This window comes from Amblyraja radiata, chromosome 2, assembly GCF_010909765.2.
Source record: "Amblyraja radiata isolate CabotCenter1 chromosome 2, sAmbRad1.1.pri, whole genome shotgun sequence".
NCBI lineage: Eukaryota > Metazoa > Chordata > Chondrichthyes > Rajiformes > Rajidae > Amblyraja > Amblyraja radiata.
In genome coordinates this window covers 98,790,146-98,811,725 of record NC_045957.1, presented here as the reverse complement: position 1 = coordinate 98,811,725, position 21,580 = coordinate 98,790,146, and the positions used below count along the sequence as shown (strand labels likewise).

Here is a 21,580-nt window from a genome sequence, read left to right as displayed (position 1 = left end):
CGCTTGAGAGAAAAGAAATACTGCTTGTTCAATTTGTTGCATTTGTTGATTCTGACAAAACAGTGATTAAAAGACAATGAATTCTAATTTGTGATAACAATTAAACATTTGAGGTATAGAATCACAAGGAAACATACCGCAGTCTTTCCCTGATAATCAATCAGCTCTACAATCAGTTGGCACACAAACTAAAGTGATGTTCAGCGAGGAGCCCATGTATACCTCAATAACGTCATCACTCAACCTCCAACCCTGCAAAGAGAAATCCAGCCTCTATCCAGCCTCTATCTATAATTCTAGCCTGGGTAACATCCAGGTGAATCTCCACTGCACTCTTAATGTAATCTTTCCTTTTGCTGGACGACAAGACCTACACATAATACTCCAAGTGTGGTCTCACCAATGACTTGTATAGCTGCATCATAATGGGCCAACTTTTGTGCTCAATACCTTTCCAATGAAGGTGAGTGTACCAACACTGGCTTCTCCACACTGTCCAACTGACTTGCCACTGTTAGGCAACCATGCACCTGTACTCCCGGCTCTCTCTGTTCTGAAAAACTCCTCAGGGCTCGACCATTTACTGTATAAGTCCTGTATAAATGCAGCACCTTACATTTGTCAGGGTTAAATTCTTGTACTTGCACAAACTATTGCAATTAATCTCCTCTGTGGTGCTCTTAAGATCTTGCCGACAATTCATCCGTCAGGCAAAGGTGAACCAGGGGTTCATTGCAATTCACAATGAGAAGTCAGTAGGAAAAAGGTAACATCAAGTGATTAAGATTAAGAGAAAACGTACTTAGTTGTCATATGCTCCAGATATGAGCTGGAAGAATGAAATTTACTTCCTGTGGAGTTACAGGCACATTAAACACAACAACAATAAATATGCAATAAATTATCAGTTATTCTAAGTAAACTAGACCATGATAAAGTATGTGTGGCTACCATAGCAGTGTGAAGTTCACAGTGGTTCAGTGGGGTTGAGGTAGGGTTATGCCCCTGTCCCACTTAGGAAACCTGAACGGAAACCTCTGGAGACTTTGCGCCCCACCCAAGGTTTCCGTGCGGTTCCCGGAGGTTTTTGTCAGTCTCCCTACCTGCTTCCACTACCTGCAACCTCCGGGAACCACACGGAAACCTTGGGTGGGGCGCAAAGTCTCCAGAGGTTTCCGTTCAGGTTTCCTAAGTGGGACAGGGGCATTAGGGTTAAGGTTGCGCAGGGTGGCATTTATACCTCACGCTGCCTCGGCAAGGCCAGCAGCATAATCAAGGATGAGTCACACCCTGACCACTCCCTCTTATCCCCTTTCCCATTGGGCAAAAGGTATAGAAATGTGAAAACTTCCAGATTCAGGGACAGTTTCTTCGCAGCTGTTATCAGGCTACTGAACCATCCTACCACAACTAGAGAGTAGTCCTGAACTACCTCATTGGAGACCCTCCGACTATCTTTGATCAGTCTTTACTGGCTTTATCTTGCACTAAACATTATTCACGTTATTCCCTTCATCATGTATCTGTACACTGTGAATGACTCGATTGTAATCATGTAGTGTGTCTTTCTGCTGACTGGTTAGCATGAAACAAAAGCTTTTCACTGTACCTCAGTACATGTGTCAATAAATAAACTAAACGAAACTAAGCAGGTTGAAGAACCTGATGGTAATAGGAAGCAGCTGCTCTTGAAGCTGGAGGTAACAGTTTTCAGGCTCCTGCAACTTCTTCCCAAAGGGTAGCAACGAGAAGAGAGCATAGCCAGGATGGTGAGGTGATGATTCTTGATTTTGCACTCGTATTTCTGAACCAGGTCATGAACATAAATCAGTTGAGCAGAATTTCCAATTTACGTAATTAGACTTATTATATTTCTCTGTTGCTGGTCCAATTAAGTAGGGTCTTTTTCCAATAAAGCGCTCCTGATGATACAACTTATTTGGAGAATGTCCATTTGGGAATTCTTGCTGGGTGCACATCATTTTTCAATCCTTTAAATTAATGATCAGAAAATTGTGATCAACCACTGTTCAAATTTTCAAAACATGGCCTGAAGAGATGAACAACAATCTCACCCCTTCAATTACATCCACTTCCCACCATAGTCACTCTTCAGAAAGAAATACCCCACCCCATACACACACCCTCGAAAAAGACACAATCTTTACTGTTGAAAACAGCTCATCACAATAGCTGCCATGTAGCTCACTGAATGAATGATGGGCATTTGTAACAGCTGCCGTTTAAATCAATTCAAAACATAGAATGAGCTTTATAGAAATATTTTTGATACCATTATGGGTCACATCTGTGTGCTAATGAGAATATCATCTTTGCAGATGAATGGATTCAAATTCTAACTTAAATAGCAATAGTAATGAAGTGATAAGATGATATCCAAATATTCCCCTGACTGAAGTGATTTCACACTCACAATTCCTTGATAGAGACAGCTTAATTTTTTGGAAATTGAGTTGCTTATATGTCAGATAACGCAGCCATCTATTTTGCAAAGATCTACCAGGGATGTGGGAACTTCATGAAGAAATCTTAACAAGAAGGCGAAAGAACACTTGCAGGTACCTCTTCATCACTGTTGTATCTAGGTGTCTTCATGCAATTATTGAAGAGATGTTACTAAATAATATTAAGGCTAATTATGTCGTAAATATGTCGTAAATAATAATGATTATTACATTAAAAAATCAATTCAAAACATAGAATGAGCTTTATAGAAATATACAAGATGTAGACAAAAATATTATCAATTTACGCAAATTATTCTGTATTTTATTCTCAAACTAATAATTTACAAATAATGTGACAACATTGTAAAACAGATCATGGATGTTGAAGAAAATGGAAATTCCACTAAACTGGTGGAAAAGCAGAATTTTTAACAATATTTTTGTCTACATCTTGAAACTTTGGAGTAAATAGCGCTTTTATAGTTAAGTGCGGCAAAAACATAACTTTGTCCCAAAGTAGCTGGATGGATTCCATTAGTGGTTTCCTGCTGTGCTCTAACGTTGGACAGTAGGGAAAGAACACAAATGAGTTGAAGTCCCAAGAATTTATGCTGGATATATCTGCCATCTAACCTGGGTCATGTTAAACCAGATGCAGGAAAAGTAAGTTCCTTCTTTCAAATGCAGTCGACTGGAGTTAGAGAAGGCAGGTCAAGTCCAGGTAACTTTATATGCTTTGTTGACTGTGCATCATCCTCCTCCTCCTTTTTCCTTTCTTCTCCCCGCACCCCCCCCCCCCCCCCCCCCCCATCAGTCTGAAGAAGGGTTTCGGCCCGAAACGTTACCTATTTCCTTCGCTCCATAGATGCTGCTGCACCCCTTTGAGTTTCTCCAGCTTTTTTGTGTACCATTGAATATTTTTTATTGTTTACATATGTTTAAAGTTATTTATGTTTAAACTTTTTATATTTATAATCATTTTTATTTAATGTTTTTTTTAAATTCTGAATTCAAGAAATATGACATTTAACATTTAGCTATTGTTTGCCTTGTTGTGGCTGGGCATGTTCTGTCCCTACCAATAGATGTATTATATCACTGATGCTATGTTAGAGCTTGGAATAGCTGAGTCCTCAACCTCGAAAGCAGATAGAACGTGGGTGGGGCAGCATCTCAGGAGGATATGGAATGAAAACCTTTTTGGGTTGGGACCCTTCTTCAGTCCAAACTCAGAAGAAGGGTCCCAAACCAAAGCATCGCCTATTCATGTCCTCCAGTGATGCTGCATCACACCACTCGGAGTTACTCCAGGACTTTACGTTCCACCTGAAATGTTGACTCTGTTCCTCTCTCCACAGACATTGCTTAATTGCTAGGGGCGCTGGATTGATGGCAGCCTCTGCCTACAGCCTTTGTTTTTCAATCTTTTAAAAATTTTTTAGACAGTTTAAAGTCTGTTTTGGGGGGAATCTTTGACTTTTCTATGTGGGGGGGGGGGGACAGGGTAAGGGGGAAACTGTTTCCCAGTCGCTTCCTGGCGGGGACGCGACTATTTCTCCGAGTCGCGTCCTCGTCCCTCCCCCCCTCCTTGCGGCCTACTACCTGGATCGGAGCGGCCTTTCCTGCCGGGGGCCGGGAACCGGACCAGAGCTTCAACAGCGGCAGCTGGATCGCTCAGGAGCGTTGGGCCGCTGCTCCAACATCGTGGAGCCATGGTTTGGAAAGCTTCCAATGCGGGCAGCGCTGACCGTCATCGCGGAGTCCTGGGGCCCTTTGCCGATGGCCGCCAGTGTTGCATCTCCGCCCAGCGCGGCCTGCGGACTTTGGGAGCCGCGGACTCCGGTAGGAGGTGGCCGAATCAGATGTCCAGGCCGCTGAGGACATCCCCCAGTCCCGACGTCGGACTTACATCACCCCGGCGAGCGGGCTTGAACATTGGGCCACCTGTAGCGGCGACTGCGGAGGGCTTGGGGAGGCCCCGACCACGGGTGATCATTGGGGAACATTCGAGGAAAATGACTGACTTTGGTGCCTTCCCTCACAGTGGGAACATTTGATTCTGCTGTGTGGGGATGTTTTATGTTGAACTCTATCAACTCTATGTTGTGTTCTTTATTTTTATTGTATGTCTGCATGGTGATTACATTTCACTATGCCAACTGGCACATGTAACAAATAAATGTATCTTGTATCTTGTATCGGCTGGGTATTTCCAGCATTTGGTGGGTTTATTAACCTAAACAATGCCTGGATGTCCACCGTGAATAATAATGAATTTTCTTCCAATGTCCCCAAGGACCATGTTTCTCAGTATTTTGTGGATGAAATGCGTTCTTTTGGAGTAAGGAGAGAGAGAGAGAACCACAGACAGCTCCAAGCTCCAGATGCTTACTATGCTTGATTGAGATCAGAGAAGCAGGATGTCTACCCTGCAACTTTTCCCTTTAGATGACCCGAATATTGGTGCCATAGCTGTAAGAACAATCCTTGATGAGGAATTGTGCAAGTGTTTTCACCTCACATGCAAGTCCTTAAATTGCATTTATCCAGGGTTGCAGAGTATTTTGTGCCTTTGCTTCAGCAAAGGATCATGCATTACACCAAAACTGGACGCCTGGATGAAAGTGTCATGGGCTCCTCGTTGAACATCATTATAGTTTGTGTGCCAATTTCTTAGCTGCAATGGTATTTTAATTCTAATCATGGAGTAAGATTGAAAGACCCCTAACTGTTTTAATGGATTATATTCAACGTGCCTAACCAATGTAAAGCTGCAGTCAATGAAATGATTATAAGATCAAACTGCATTGCTTAAAAAGGAGCAGAAAATAGTGTTAAAATTGTGCAGTCTTCTAATCATACCACATTTTGAACAATGTCCTGTTCTAGTCCCCCCAGAAAGTCAAGAAATTATTGATTTCCAAATCTTAATCTTAAAGTTGTGCAGAACTGTGCCTGAGTGCTGGTTATAAAAATCAGAGTCATGGAAACAGGCCCTTTGGCCAACGTGTCGTCTAGCCAACCAAGATGCTTACCTTTGCTAGTTCCATTTGCTTGTGTTTGATTCATATTCTTCCATAAATTTCCTATACAGTTACCTGTCCAAATGTCTTTTAAATGTTATTATAATTAAAAGATTTTGAATGAATAATATCTTCATTCGTGAGTTTTGTTCAGCACAAAAGGCACAAGTTCAATTTGAAAATGTTTACCTGAATGGCAACTGACCCTCTAAAATGCATCCAATATAATTTAACCCAGTTGCTTGCACTTAGAAATAAAATGAAAAATCTTAGGAACAGATTGAGACACATCTGATCCTCCTCATTACAAGTCTCCACCTCTACAATGTGACAATCTTCTCTTTACTTATATAAGGCTTAGAGACAATAACAGCATCTATGTGCAGGAATCTGGACACATGTGATCAGTGACATCTATGACAGGTACATCCACTGAGAACATTACTGACTCTAAAGTCTGTCGAGCAGCATGTCAGAGGTCAGGCTCAGGAGACTTCACTTTTCTCTGGGCTGAATACCATCTGTTCAAAACTGAGCCCTAGCTCAACCTCACCGATGATCTGCAGCTGACTTTTGGCAGACCAGAGTGGATACTGCCCTCAAGCATCACCATCCTCCCTGTGCCCAGTATGGTGACTAGCTCAGGATGGCGTCACCCGGCAGTACCTCATGTGGACTGCCATAGCAACAAGCAACTTATGAAGAAGAAATTAATTTCTCTTCAGAAGGAAGTGGGAGGCACTTTCTTGAGGTTCTGCAACACCTGGAGTGAGTTATTTCCACAGTGCTATTACGTAAGAAGCTCTATGACTTTGACCCACGTCAGAACATTATGGATTTGGAGTGGAACTTTTAGTTCAAGGTACACCCTTTCCCTTGTTGTCCTTCACCTTTAAGTTTTACATGTTAAGAGTCATAGAGTCATAGAGCGATACAGCATGGAAACAGGTCCTTTGGCCAGACTTGCACACACGGACCAACACGTCCCAGCTACACTAGTCCCACCTGCCTGCATTTGGTCCATATCCCTCCAATCCTGTCCTTTCCATGTACCTGTCTAACCATTTCTTAAACGTTGGGATAGTCCTAGCCTCAACTACTTCCTCTGGCAGCTTATTCCATACACCCACCACCCTTTGTGTGAAAATGTTACCCCTCAGATTCCTATTAAATATTTTCCCCTTCACCTTAAACCTAAACGTAAACCTTAAACCTAAGGTAAACCTAAGGTTTAAGAACCTTAACCTAAACTTAAGAGCTTGAGAGATGCTAAAACAAACAGTTTGTAGAGATGTTACAGGACATTTTGAAGAAGGTACATGCTACAGCTATGGTGTGTCATGCATATAGTGATTTTACTTCGGAGTCACGTGAGTGACTACGTGAAGAACCCGTCCAGCATGCATGCGTGACATGAGCGTTCACGCAGTGCAACAGCGACAAGCTGGAGTACAGGCGCTCCCGCTACAGCTTAAAAAAGATGGACCGTCAGGTAAGTTTATTCTGAGGTCGTTTTTTCCGAAAAGAAGTGTTTTGTTTTGTCTCACCAGGAATATGAGCAAAACAAGACAAGCCAACAAGTCCGCCCCCCGTTCGACTCCAACGGAGGAGCGTTCCATCAGTGGGGGGCAAGAGGCGGTAGGACCGCAAACCCAGCGGTCCGCCATCCCCGACACCTTGCCGAGCCCAGTCCCGCTAGCGCAGCCTGAGCATCGGGCTGGATGTAAAGCAGCACGGAAGACCAACTGGCCGGTGGTATCCGATTCTTCGGACGGATGGGGTGGAAATGACCACGAATCAGCAGGATACACTCGCACTGCTGTGCAATACCCAATTCGAAATTAACAACCTCCGTAAGGAGATTATAAGACCTGCCCTCAACCCGAAATTCGTGGGTTTGTGCAAAACGCCAACCACAGAGTCAGAAATCCTGCTCTTCGGCAAGGACCTCTCCAAAAAAGTAAAGGACATGGAGGAAGAGTCCAAAACATTTGGCCTCATGAGGGCAGGCCCCGGGATGAGCAAACCCACAAAACCCAAGCGGCAGTACCCCACCACGTCCACCAGTCGACGTCAACCCTGTGGGACTGGTGAAAGCTCGGGGTCCGCACATCACCACTGGAAGCCTTTTTTAGACCAAGGCCCAGAGCGGACTCCATGGAAATTGCACCACCCCCCAACCAGCAGCAACACATCAGACAACACATCAGAAAACTCATCGTCCGACAAAGAAACAGAAGAAACACCCGTAACCATGGAGGTAGGTGGGTCTGGTTCCTACCAGCATATAAAAAGTGGGGGTTCCATACTAACAGGGCGGAGATTACACCTGTTTGTGCAAGCATGGAAGTCTATCACGAATGACAAATATATAATCAACAGCATTCGTGGATACAAAATAGAGTTTACTCTAGAAAACTTACCACCAGTTCAGCATTCACCCCAAAGGGTCTTTTCCCTCTCAGTTAAAGAAAAACGAGAGGGACAAGCTGAACTGGTGAGGCTAATTACAAAGGGTATCATTGAAAAAACCAAACATGAACCCTTGGAATTTGTCTCTAATATATTCACTAAAACCAAAAAAGATGGTGGGTGTCGCATCATCATTGACTTAACTTCACTAAATATGTTTGTTAAGTATATACATTTCAAAATGGAAACATTTGTAACTGCCAAACAACTGATTTCCAAAGGATACTTCATGGCAAGCATCGACCTTAAAGATGCTTACTATTCAGTACCCATTGATAAGGATCATTGCAGATACCTGAAATTTACCTGGATGGGGCAACTATGGCAGTTTAAAGCGTTGCCTGACGGTTTAACATCAGCCCCAAGATTATTCACCAGATACTAAAACCAGCCTTGGCAATACTAAGAAAACAAAAACATATTGTCATGGCATATCTTGATGATATCTTAATAGTAAGAAAAACCATGGAATTGGCTATATCAGCTGTGTCAGCTACCAAACAATTGTTTGAAACCTTGGGATTTGTCTTACATCCAGATAAATCTAAATTGATGCCATCCACAACCATGTACTATCTGGGCTTCACAATTAACCCAATCCACATGTCTGCAACTTTGCCAAAAGACAAAACAGCAGAATTGGCACAAACATGTAACAATTTAATGGTCAACGATCGACCAACCATTCGACAAGTGGCGAGAGTAATTGGAAAGATGGTAGCAGCATTCCCAGCTACACAATTTGGACCTCTGCACTATCAAAACTTACAAAGAGTGAAAATGCAGGCATTAAAACGACATGCAGGTCACTTTGACCGAGTCATGAAATTACCCACTGAAGCAATATCAGAGTTACAGTGGTGGGTAGAGAACATTTGGCATAGTTCCAGCCCTATCATCATCGTTAACCCTACGTTAATTATTCAAACAGATGCCAGTGCTCAAGGCTGGGGAGCAACTAATTCCATATCCAGCACAGGTGGTAGATGGACTAACCTAGAGTCATCGTTACTACTTACACTGGGCATAAATTATCTAGAAATGTTGGGTGCATTTTATGGATTAAAAACATATTCAACAAATATGAATCACTTGCATGTTCGGTTACAAATAGGCAATACCATGGTGGTGGCCTATATTAACCATATGGGCGGCATAAAATCGATATCATGTGACAAATTGGTCAACACAATCTGGCAATGGTGTGTCGACAGACATATTTGGCTATCAGCAACTTACCTGCTATGACCCACCTACTGAACTATATTGACACAACTAAAATCCCTCGAGGGAGAGAAAAAGCCTTATGGGTCAGCCACAAGAAACCTTATGGTCGGGTAACGAGCCAAACCATTTCAAGATGGCTCAAGCAGGTGCTGAAAGCCGCTGGTATAAATACTAACATGTATAAATCTCACTCCACCAGGGCAGCATCCACGTCGGCGGCTAAGAGAATGGACGTACCAATAGACCACATCCTGGCTACAGCGGAGTGGTCTGGGGAAAGAATGTTTCAAATTTTTTATAATAAGCCGTTGGCAGAACCTGTATCATTTGCAGAGAAAATATTAGAATCTGCAAATATATAATTTAGCCCGGGGGAGCAATTTGTTTTTGTTATTGTTAATAAACACCATTATTGTTTTTACAAACAGATTCATGGTTGATTACGATAACATACTTCCTCCCTCAAATGACTTCAGCAGTGAGTGAAGTATGAACTGTTACACGGTTTGAAATCACAGAGCTTTAAAATCTTCACGTAGTCACTCACGTGACTCCGAAGTAAAATAGTAAGATTAAACGAGAATTTACCAGTTTGAGTTACGATGAGGGATTACGTGAAGAACCCGTCCAGCACGCATGCGCGACATACTTCAAAGCAGCGGTGTGGAATCACAGAAAGACACAATAATTGAAATAAATATAGTAAAGAAAAGGAGAGCTTAGATACCAGTTTGATCTCTAATATTGAGGGTGGGAGCGGAGGGCACGTAATCCATCATCGTAACTCCTCATAAAATACAGATCAAACTTCAAACTGGTAAATTCTCGTTTAATCTTACTATTTTACTTCGGAGTCACGTGAGTGACTACGTGAAGATTTTAAAGCTCTGTGAGTTACGATGAAGGATTACGTGCCCTCCGCTCCCACCCTCAATAATAGAGATCAAACTGGTATCTAAGCTCTCCTTTTCTTTACTATATTTATTTCAATTATTGTGTCTTTCTGTGATTCCACACCGCTGCTTTGAAGTATGTCGCGCATGCGTGCTGGACGGGTTCTTCACGTAATCCCTCATCGTAACTCCTCATAAAATACAGATCAAACTTCAAACTGGTAAGTTCTCGTTTAATCTTACTATTAAAATGCCCAGAGGCGTGGATTAGTTACCTGCCCAGCTTTTATTTGTATCCTAGTGCTGCCAAGCATTTTGACTGTTTTGGACCTCACATCATCCAGGAAAATGGAGAGAATTACTCCATGTTGCATATTACTTTGTGAATTGAAGGTAAGGCTTTGAACGGTCAGGAGATGAGTCATTCTTCAGAATATGTATTTGCTTCTGTCATCATTGTACTTATGTGGCTGATGCAGTTAAGTTTCTTATTAATGACACCACTGCTACCAACCAAACCAGGATGTTGCTGATAGATTCTTCTTGATGGTAATGTGGTCTAAAGTCAATGGGAGTTAGCTGAACTCCATTTTACTGCAAGTGGTCATTCCCTGTCTGTGTGAGTTGCAAATATTATTGAAAACTGCAGAATTGAGTTCTTGTAACTGCTAAATAAATATTTTGTGAAGGGCAGTTGCACCTAGTGCACTTACACTAATCAAAATGTTGATAAACCATTACTATAGGTGTGATCACTTCAAACAAATATATTATAGAGATACATTTTGGCCTTTACATAGGATCATAAAGTATCTATTTTATTAATGCATTAATTGGATCATAAAGTAACTAATTCAGCTACAAAGGGACAGATTTATCTCCATATTTCAGAATTAGTAAGCTCGAACTTGATGTTTCGCGTTGCAATTTTACAAAGCAAAGCTCCACAGAGGTAACCCACACAACAAAGTTGGAGCTGGTTTATTGTTTAAGATGCATACAAATGTCTGGATAGCTGTCAAGGTTGAATTCTAGCAAAGCCATGCATGTAACTACAATTCTGAGTGTCAGTGAGGATGCCTTTGTATTCGAGTCTGAAGAAAGGTCCCGACACAAAACATGGCCTATCCATCTTCTACAGAGATGCTGCCTGATCTAGTGTGTACCTACCTCCAGCACATTGTATTTCGTTCAAGATTCCAACATCTGCGGTTCCCCATAGCATATTTCATAGTCATAGAATCATACAACATGGAAACAGGCCCTTCAGCCCACCAGTTCTATGCTGGCAATGAGTGCCTATTAATATTGATTCCATTTTCCAGCACTATTATTTGATATTTCCACCCTGGACTATTCTGACTGCGTACCCTGACTTGGGCTCTCATAATTTTATATTCTTCTGTCAGGTCGCTCCACATCCACCGACGTTCCAGAGAAAACAATCTAAGTTTGTCCCACTTCTTCTTATAGCCAATGCTCTCCAAACCAGGCAACATCCTGATGAAAGGTAGACACAAAATGCTGGAGTAACTCAGCGGGGCAGGCAGCATCTCTGGAGAGAAGGAATGGGTGATGTTTTATGTTGAGACCCTTTTTCAGACTGACGAACATCCTGATGAACCTCTTCTGCACCCTCTCCAGAGCCTCTGCATCCTTCCTATAGTGGGGTGAACTGAATTGCACATAGACTCCAAATGTGGCCTAACCAAACCTTTAGCCAGCTGCAACATGACTTGACAATGTTTATACTCAGATATGTCTAATCATTTTATACTCATCGTGACAGCTTTGGGGAGGGGGACGGCTCCACCCTGCTAACTGTGTTCCTGTGATACAGGTTTGAGTAAAGCTGAGCTGCTGGGGCAAACCTGAGATCACCAAACCACCACGTGGCCAAGACTGAGATGCATGGAAGAAGCCCTAGACAGCCTGAGCCTCTACTAAGGCTAAGACTGAATGGCAGGGACAAGCCTGAGATGCCAGTGCCTCGTCCTGCCCATGAACAATGAGGGACTGCACCCACACAGACAAAGAATGAGCTGCCAGGATAATCCAGAGACTGCCAGTATCCCCTCTTCAAGCTCCATAACTGACTTACCAGGATAAGCCTGGGACTGCCAGCACCTCCTCTCAAGGCAGGGGTGAACCGCAGGGAGAAGCCTGAGATCACCACGCTTCGTATTTTGAGACCAGGACTGAGTTGCTGGGACAAGCCCGAGATTGCCAGAGTTACTACATTTGCACCCTGATGTCAATGGACAGCGCCTCCATGTGGTCCTGGACTTTCTTACCACTGTAAATAAAACATATCAGATACATTCACCCTACTGCGAGTGTCGGTGTGGTCACTTCTGAATCTGGTGTCGTTCCTGACCCACAACCTATTCCCTATGACCTACGCATTCCTCCTCCACCCTACCTGCAGCTTTAACTTGTTTTCTCACTTCTGCTGTTCTGACGATGGGTGTTCAACCTCTTTCCACAGACACTGCCTCACCTGCTGAGAGTACCAAGCATTTTCTAATTTTATTTCAGCTATCCAGCAAGATTTTGTATCTTCCTGCTGATTGTTGGAAAGATGTGATCTAATCTCCTGCTGCTTTACCTCGGTATCCAAAACCTGAGCCCACAAAAGCAACAGCTTCTCCTGACGTTTGTTTAACTATCTTGCAGTTGCTGCCAGCAAGGTTCACCTCCCCATTTACGAGGCTGTCTTTAAAGCAATGCCGGGTTCTCATGTCCCAAACAGTGAGACAAAGCTCTGGTAGCTAGTCCACCTCATGCTAATGGGGTCGCCGATCAACTAACGATTTGGCAATTGAGTCTTATCTGCTGTGCAGATTTATATTCTGGGACCGAATACAAGCCCATGGGAATCTCTACCCTAAAAGTCACCCACCTAAATTTAAAATATATATTGGTATTTAACGGTAATTAAAGTATAACCGTTGTAAATTTAAATTGATTTTTTTGTTGATAGGGTTAGCAAATTGCCTCAGATTAACTCATGTAAGCGAATTTTCCTGTCTGGAAGAAATCCGTCCAAAATGATTAGTTCTAGTGGAAATCCAACCAGAATAATCATGTCTTGACTGCACGGAATTTTTCTGGGTCAGTTAATTTCCATTATTATGTTGTAGCTCTCTGCGTAGTTACAAAGGTTTCATGGTGGAAATAGGAAATTTGAAGACATTGGAATAATTGAAACTAAATGGCTGAGGCAAGAAAGGATGGGGGAGTGCACACTTTTTTTAAAGTAAGTTTCAAAAGGACATCTAATTTTGGTTACCAAGCTGAAAGGCAAGAGTGTAGAAAATAGTGCCAGGCATATATGAACCCAAAACCAAACTCAAAAAGGATCTGTGTAGAATCCGAATCCTAGCGATGGAATCTGGAGCTCTTCTGTACAGTTCCATTTTGTGATAATTGAGCAGATAGTAAGTTGCACAAGGAAGACACAAATTAGTTGTACACTTGGTATTCTTGGATGTCCCCCCCCCCCCCCCCCCCCCCCCCACCCACCTTCTACTGCAACTGGCCATTGCAAAACAATTTTCACACAGAGAGTGGTGAATCTGTGGAATTCTCTGCCACAGAAGGTAGTTGAGGCCAGTTCATTGGCTATATTTAAGAGGGAGTTAGATGTGGCCCTTGTGGCTAAAGGGATCAGGGGGTATGGAGAGAAGGCAGGTACAGGATACTGAGTTGGATGATCAGCCATGATCATATTGAATGGTGATGCAGGCTCGAAGGGCCGAATGACCTCCTCCTGCACCTATTTTCTATGTTTCTATGTTTCTATAGAGTGGTAAAGAAGGCCTATGGTATCTTGCATTCATTGGTTGGGACATTGAGTACAAGAGTCAGGAAGTCATAATGCAATTTTATCGTGCTTTTCTTAGGCCAAGATACATTTGCCTTCCTAATGGTCTGCTGTATCGGAACATTAACTTACAAAGACTTGTGTTCAGAGACGCCCTGATCCCTTTGAACATCATTTCTATCCATTTGCTCAACTTTTATAATTACTTAGCACTTCTGTTTTTCACTGCCAAAGTGGATAACCTCATTTTTTCACATTTGTGTCTTTATTCAAAATCTTCTGAAAACCTAAATGTAACACATCTGGTGGCTCTCCCTCATCTGCTCTACTAAATATATTGTCAAGGAACACCAACAGAGTAAACAAACATGATTTTCTTTTCATAAACCTATAAACTCATAAATATTCATAAATCCATGTTGCCTCTGCACAATTATACGACTACTTTTTAAACTACCTTGATATTATACACCCTTCCTGAGGGAGACAACATTTCCCCAATTACTTATGGTACACAAAGTAGTAGCTCCCCACTGTTTCTCTTTCTCCTATCTGAAACAATTAGGCCACATTTTCTACCTAATGTTCAATAGCAACCAATCCAAAATATAGAACATTTTAAATGATAATAAGCAGAGCAAAACCATTTCCATCATTACCTCCTTCAAAGCTCAGGGATATAGATGATGTCTTTTGGGATCTCAAGCTCATTGTCTTCTCTAGTAGTAATTTTTGATTCACTCATTTTATTTCCTGTTTGCGCCCATTCCTCACTTCTCCAGTATTTCTGGGAACCTCTTCATGTCTTCTTCCATAAAGCAGGCACATGGCAGTTGTTTAACATGTCTGCCTTGTCTTCATTCCCCACTGTAAGTTCTCCAGCTTCTTATTGTGAGAGACACAAAGTTGACCTCTCAAGTCTTTCTTTTTAATTTCCTTTACTTACAATTTGATTTTATGTTTCTTGCTAGTTTACTCACACATTCAACTTCCGATTTCTTTATCTATTTCATTGTCATCTTTTGTTAAGGTCTAAACCACTCCCAATTCTCGGGCTTGTTGTTGTTCTAGAATTTAGAAGATTGAGGGGGGATCTTATAGAAACTTACAAAATTCTTAAGGGGTTGGACAGGCTAGATGCAGGAAGATTGTTCCCGATGTTGGGGAAGTCCAGAACAAGGGGTCACAGTTTAAGGATAAGGGGGAAATCTTTTAGGACCGAGATGAGAAAAACATTTTTCACACAGAGAGTGGTGAATCTCTGGAATTCTCTGCCACAGAGGGTAGTTGAGGCCGGTTCAATGGCTTTATTTAAGAGGGAGTTAGATGTGGCCCTTGTGGCTAAAGGGATCAGGGGGTATGGAGAGAAGGCAGGTACAGGATATTGAGTAGGATGATCAGACATGATCATATTGAATGGTGCAGGCTCGAAGGGCTGAATGGCCTACTCCTGCACCTATTTTCTATGTTTCTATGTTTCTGGAAATTAATCAGTTTATCACGTGCACATGTATGGTGAGGTATAGCTACATGTAAATCCTGCTTGCCGTAGCGTCACAAGCATGTAGACTGAGACATACACATACACATGAATTACATATAATTTCTGCAAGACACCAAAATAAAATGACCGTGAAAAAATAAAAACAGGTTATAAGAACAAACACATTGTCAGAAAAAAAACAAGTCCATGGTAATGCAAGAGATAATGTAGTGTTCTGTTGCCGTAAGATTAGGGTTGTGCAGGTTTCTTCAAAAACCTAATAGTTGTAGGAAAATAGCTGTTTGTTCCTGAACCTGACAACGTGCAACTAAATGTTTCGGTATCTCCAACCCAACGGTTGCCATAAGAAGAGGGTAGGGCCTGGATGGGGGGTGGTCCTTGATGGCAGGTTGCCTCCTTGATGCAGCGCCACATGTGGATGCTTTCAATGGTGGTGAGGCAGTGTCCATGATGGATCAGGCTGAGTCCACCACTCTGTGCAGCGTATTGCCTTCCTATGTGGTGGAAATGCCATGCCAGGCCATGATGCAACCATTAGATTTATTTCTACCGTGCTTCTGTAGAAATTTGTTAGAGGATTCAATGACATGCCATATATTGTTAAACTTCTAAAAAAGGAGAGGTGCTGACTCACCACCTACATGATTATATCCTATGTGCTTTGCCCAGGCCAGGTAATACGAGTTGTTAATGCCTTGGAATTTAAAGCATCTATCTCTCTCCATCGCTAACCCACAAATGAAAACCGGTGCAAGGTCTTCCAACTTGCCCTTTCTGAAGTCAACGCATATTTCCTTGGTGTTGTTGACATGGTGGTTCAGGGAACAATTAACCAGGTGTTCTACCTCTTTCCTGGATGCTGGCTCATCACCACTCGTGATTTGGCCTTCAACAATGGTGTTGTCATTGGATTTAAATATGGCATGGGATCTATGCTTAGCCACACTGTCATGGATATAAAGAGTGTTGAGCAGGGGGATGAGTTCGCAGCCCTGAGGGATACCTGTGTTGATGATCAGTGAGAAGGAGATGTTGTTAAAGCACTGATTGAGATCTGTTGATGAGGAAGTCAAGGATACAGTTGCAAAGGGAGGTACGGAGATCTAGGTTTTGGAGGTGGTAATGAGCTTGGAGAGGATAATAGTTGAACAATGAGCTGTGGCTGACATACAGCAGCCTGACAGAGGTGTTCTTGTTATTCAGATTTAATTTTAAATTTACACTAGACCAAGTGGGACATGTTGGGTCCCTGTCACACGGGAGGCCTGGTCCCCCAACGCAACCCGTTCCCCAATGCAATATTCCACCACTCACCCATTGCCCCATGGGAGGCATGATTCCCCAACCCAACCCGTTCCCCAACGCAATATTCCACCACTCATCCGTTCCCCCAACGCAATATTCCACCACTCACCCATAGCCCCCAACTGCGGAGAGGCTGCTCATTTCCCTTTATTCACCCTCCCTCATTTTAAACTTTAAAAAATTGCATTTGCACTTGCTTGGGCTGGCGGGACTCAGTGTCCTGGTATAGCAACATTGTAACGAGCAGGGCTACAATCCCATTGTGATGTCATAGCTGTAAGTGCCAGTGCAGAGAGGCAAGTGGTGGCGCTGTTTTATTCTTTGTAAGTTTTAACTTGTAAAATATACCATCAATCTGAACTAAACTTGTTTAATGTACATCGCAGGACAATGGTGAGTAAGGTGGGCCAAAAATTATAATGCTATCATGTACCATTTTTGCGCAAATACAAACCGGGCAAACAAACGGACAAACAAACAAGATAAGAGTTTTAGTAATATAGAGATTGTTGAAACAGGCCCTTCAGCCCACTGAGTCCATGCCAACCACTAGTTCTATCCTACACCTAAGGGACAATTTACCGAAGCCAATTAACCTACAAACCTACATGTCTTTGGAATGTGAGAGGAAACCGAAGCACGTGGAGAAATCCCCGCGGTTATAGGGAGAATGTGCAAACTTTGCATAAACAGCACCCGAGCTCAGGATCGAACCCGGGTCTCTGATGCTATCAGGCAGAAACTCTACCGCTGTGCCACTGTGCCGCCGCAGATGGTTCAGGGAAGAGTTGAAACACAACACATAGATAAATTGATGAAGAAGGCATATGGCATGCGTGCTAAATACCAAATATGGGGCATTGAGTCTAAGAGACAGGACATCATGATACAGCTTTACAGCTGCATTTAGAATATTGTGTGCAGGTCTGGTTGCCCCATTACAGGATGGTGAATATGTGGTGAATCTATGGAATGCTTTGCCACAGAAAGCAGTGGAGGCCGTCAATGGATATTTTTAAGGCATAGATAGCTAGATTCTTGATTTGTACAAGTGTCAAGGATTATGGGAAGAAGGCAGGAGAGTGGCATTAGGAGTGAGAGATAAATCAGCCATGATTGAATGGCGGAGTTCACTTTATAGGCCAAATGGCCCAATTCTGCTCCTATCACTGATGACATTATGGCCTTATGAGAGCCAGTGAGATAACAGCCTGTTGTGGCGATGAGAAAATTGTGACCAATCCAGATCATTTCTGCGACAGTAGTTGTTTCATGCCATACACCATTATTCATTATTCATTATTCATACACGTACACCATTATGGTGGAAGTAAGTGAGCCACAGTGGCGCAACAGTAGAGTTGCTGCCTTGCAGCGCTAGAGACCCGGGTTCAATCCTGACTATGGGTGCTGTCTGTATGGATTTTGTACGTTCTCCCCATGACCTCTGTGGGTTTTCTCCGGGAGCTCCGGTTTTCACACCCCAATGACGTGCAGGTTTGCAGGCTAATTGGCTTGGTAAAATTGTAGGATAGTGTAGTGTGTGGGAATCTAAAATGTGTAGGATAGTGTTAGTGTGTGGGAATCGCTGGTCGGAGCAGACTCGGTGGACCGAAGGACCTGTTTCCACATTATCACTAAAGTAAACTAAATTAATACCAGAGGGTAATCATTGAGGTAGACCTCTGTACTCTTCTTGGATAGCAATACAGCAGATGTCCTTTAGGAGGCGGAAACGTCAGACCGCAGAAGTGAGAGGTTGAAGATGTTCTTGAATACTTCAGCCAGTTGGTCCACTTACATCTCATAGGTCCTGGCAAAGTACACCTTGTGGATCGAACGCTTTGCATGGATTTGCAATCTTGAAGGGTGCTTTGACGTCGACAGCAGAGATTGAAACCACAAGGTCATTGGGGACTGTGCAGGTGGTCATTGTTCTCCCTTTCAAACCATGCATAAAAGGCATTGAGCTTGTCCGGAAGCGATACATCATCGCCACTTATGCTACCTGGTTTGCCTTGCAGGAAGTGAGTGCGTGCAAGCCCTGCCACAGCTGTCTAACGTCTGTCTGCATCTCTACCTCAGCCCAAAATTGCTTTTGTATAGTGGCAATCACACGCATTTCACTTTGATTAAATAATAATAATGAGTGCTCATTGTACATGAAAATATTTATTCGTGATGACGGATCTAGTGCAGTAACTAGAAAATTGCCCCATCCTCCCCTCACATGATGTGCACATAATTTCCCCACCACTCCTGTCAACTTGTTCAACTTTCTCTCATTCTTCTGTTAATCTTCCCTTCCCGTTTCAAATACCCCATTTCCCAATTAATTTAGTTTAGAGATATAGCACGGAAAACAGGCTGGGTCCGCGCCGACCAGCGATCCCCGCATATTAACACTATCCTACACACACTAGGGACAATTTACACTTATACCAAGCCAATTAACCTATATACCTGTATGTCTTTGGAGTGTGGGAGGAAATCGAAGATCTCGGAGAAAACCCACATAGGTCACGGGGAGAATGTACAAACTCCGTACAGACAGCACCTGTAGTCGGGATCGAACCCGGGTCTCCGGCGCTGCAAAGACCTTCTGCATAATGCATTTCATTTGGTCATCAAGTCATAATCATAATAATCATAATCATAATCATAATCATACTTTATTAGCCAAGTAGGTTTTGCAACATACGAGGAATTTGATTTGCCACACAGTCATACCATTAAAAAGCAACAAAACACACAAAATACATTTTAACATGAACATCACCACAGTGACTCACTGTACCTCATTGTATGTGCTTATAGTCATAAACACATACAGTGAGGTACAGATGCAGTGAAAATCTTGCTTGCAGCATCACAGGCACACAAACCCAGACAATGCACAAATACAAATTATACATACATTGCATTCTACACGTCAGTGAAAAGACAATAAAACTGAGCAAAAAAACATGACAATAGTGAACAACTTTATTAACTGGTCAGCTGACACAAATTAAACAAAACAAATCTGAATATTTTCTTGTTGCTACACCATAGCTTTGTACTGATAGGATGAAAAGGCAATTCATCAGGACATAGCCTGGGTTGGAGTGTTTCAATTCTGAGAAGAGACTAGATAATGTAAGTTTATTTCTGGAGTGGTGGAGGCTGGAGATCTAATTGAGGTGTATGAAATTGTGAGAGGTCTGTATATGGTAGAAAGTTGGGAAACCTTTCTCCATAACAGAGATGTCTACAACTAGAGGATGTGTAAGAAGTAAGATGTTTAGACCTCTAACTCATAATCATAATCATACTTAATTAGCCAAGTATGTTTTGCAACATATGAGGAATTTGATTTGCCATACAGTCATACCAACAAAGAGCAACAGAACACACAAAATACATTTTAACATAAACATTCTCCACATTCCTTACTGTGATGAAAGGCGAAAAAAATTCAATCTCTCCCTTCTTTGTCTTCCAGCGGTCGGGGGCCCCTAACCTTCCATTGACTCCCGTAGCCGTTGGCGTGCCTCCTCATCGGGGCGATCAAGCTCCTGCATCGGAGGGCAATCTCAGCTCCGCGCGCCGGGCGATCTACCCCGGGTCGGGGCTAGTCGAACGTCGTGCAGCTTTTGGAGCTTCCCGACGTCGGTCTCAACCTGAGACCACGAGCTTCTTGATGTTAAAGGTCACAGGCCGCGGTTGGAGCTTCGATCCCAGGCAAGGAATCGGCTCCGATGGTAAGTCCACGCCCTGCGGTGGGGCTCAAAGTCAGTCCCAAGCGAGGTCTCCAGCTCCACGACGTCAGGCCGCAAAGTGACTGGAGATACGATCCAGAAAACAATCGCATCTCCGGCAAGGAAAGAGATTGAAAAAAAGTTTCCCCCGACCCCCTCCCCCACCCCTAACGTAAAACAAACCAGAGAAAATTAAAATATACTTATTAAACACACTAAAAATAACAAAAAAAAGACGAAAAGGACAGACAGACTGTAGGCAAGGCTGCCATCGAAGCACCACCCAGTGGAATAAGAACTGGAATACATTCAGGGGGCATTATAATGTACTTGTTGAAGGGTCTCAGGCAATTGTATCTGGCCGAGCCACTGTCTCAGAGTACCAGAGGTGTACATTCAATCCTGACAGTGAGTGCTGTCTATGTGGAGTTTGCATTCCCCGTGACCTTATCAGTTTCCTCTGGGTGCCTTTATTTGCTCCTGCATCCCAATGACATGCAAATGGTAGGTTAATTGGCCATTGTAAATTGTCCTGAGTGTGTGTAAGTGAGTGCTAGAATCTGGGGGGAGTGAGGAGAATGTGAGGAGAATAAACATGGGGATTAACATAGGATTAGTGTAAATTGTCCTGAGTGTGTAAGTGTGCACTAGAATCTGGAGGTGAGTGGGGAGGATGTGAGGAGGATAAACATGGGGATTAACATAGGATTAGTGTAATTGGGGGATTGGGCCAATCATGCTCTATGGCTATGAATATTATTTTAACAGCATGCAACTCAGCAGTAACATTACTGTTACGATGTTGTGTTTTTGTTAACTTCATCAATCAGTTGCATGGGCCTGGCATCTCCTACCCAAAGTTGCTGACCGTGATCCCCTGCACGCCGAATAACTGATCAAGATGTGGAGATTGAATTCATTGGCTTGGCACCAAACTAGCAGTGCAACCTGAGAGCCAGCTGGCCTCTGCTGGTGCAGTGAGATGGCGCATTGCTGAATGGCCAGGCTGCCTTCAATTGTCAGCAACACCCTGCCTCAAAATAGCAAAACCACAAGGGATCTGAAGAGTTCTGAAATGGCATTCAGTCATTTGTTTTTCTTAAAATTGAAGTAAATAATTAA

At 42.9% G+C, this 21,580-nt stretch overlaps 1 protein-coding gene across 1 annotated transcript in view; it reads right to left on the bottom strand.

Annotated features, from left to right (window-relative positions):
- The window catches only part of kcnh8 (potassium voltage-gated channel subfamily H member 8), a 397,801-nt gene that overhangs the window by 358,024 nt on the left and 18,197 nt on the right, over positions 1 to 21,580 (bottom strand). The window lies entirely within an intron of this gene.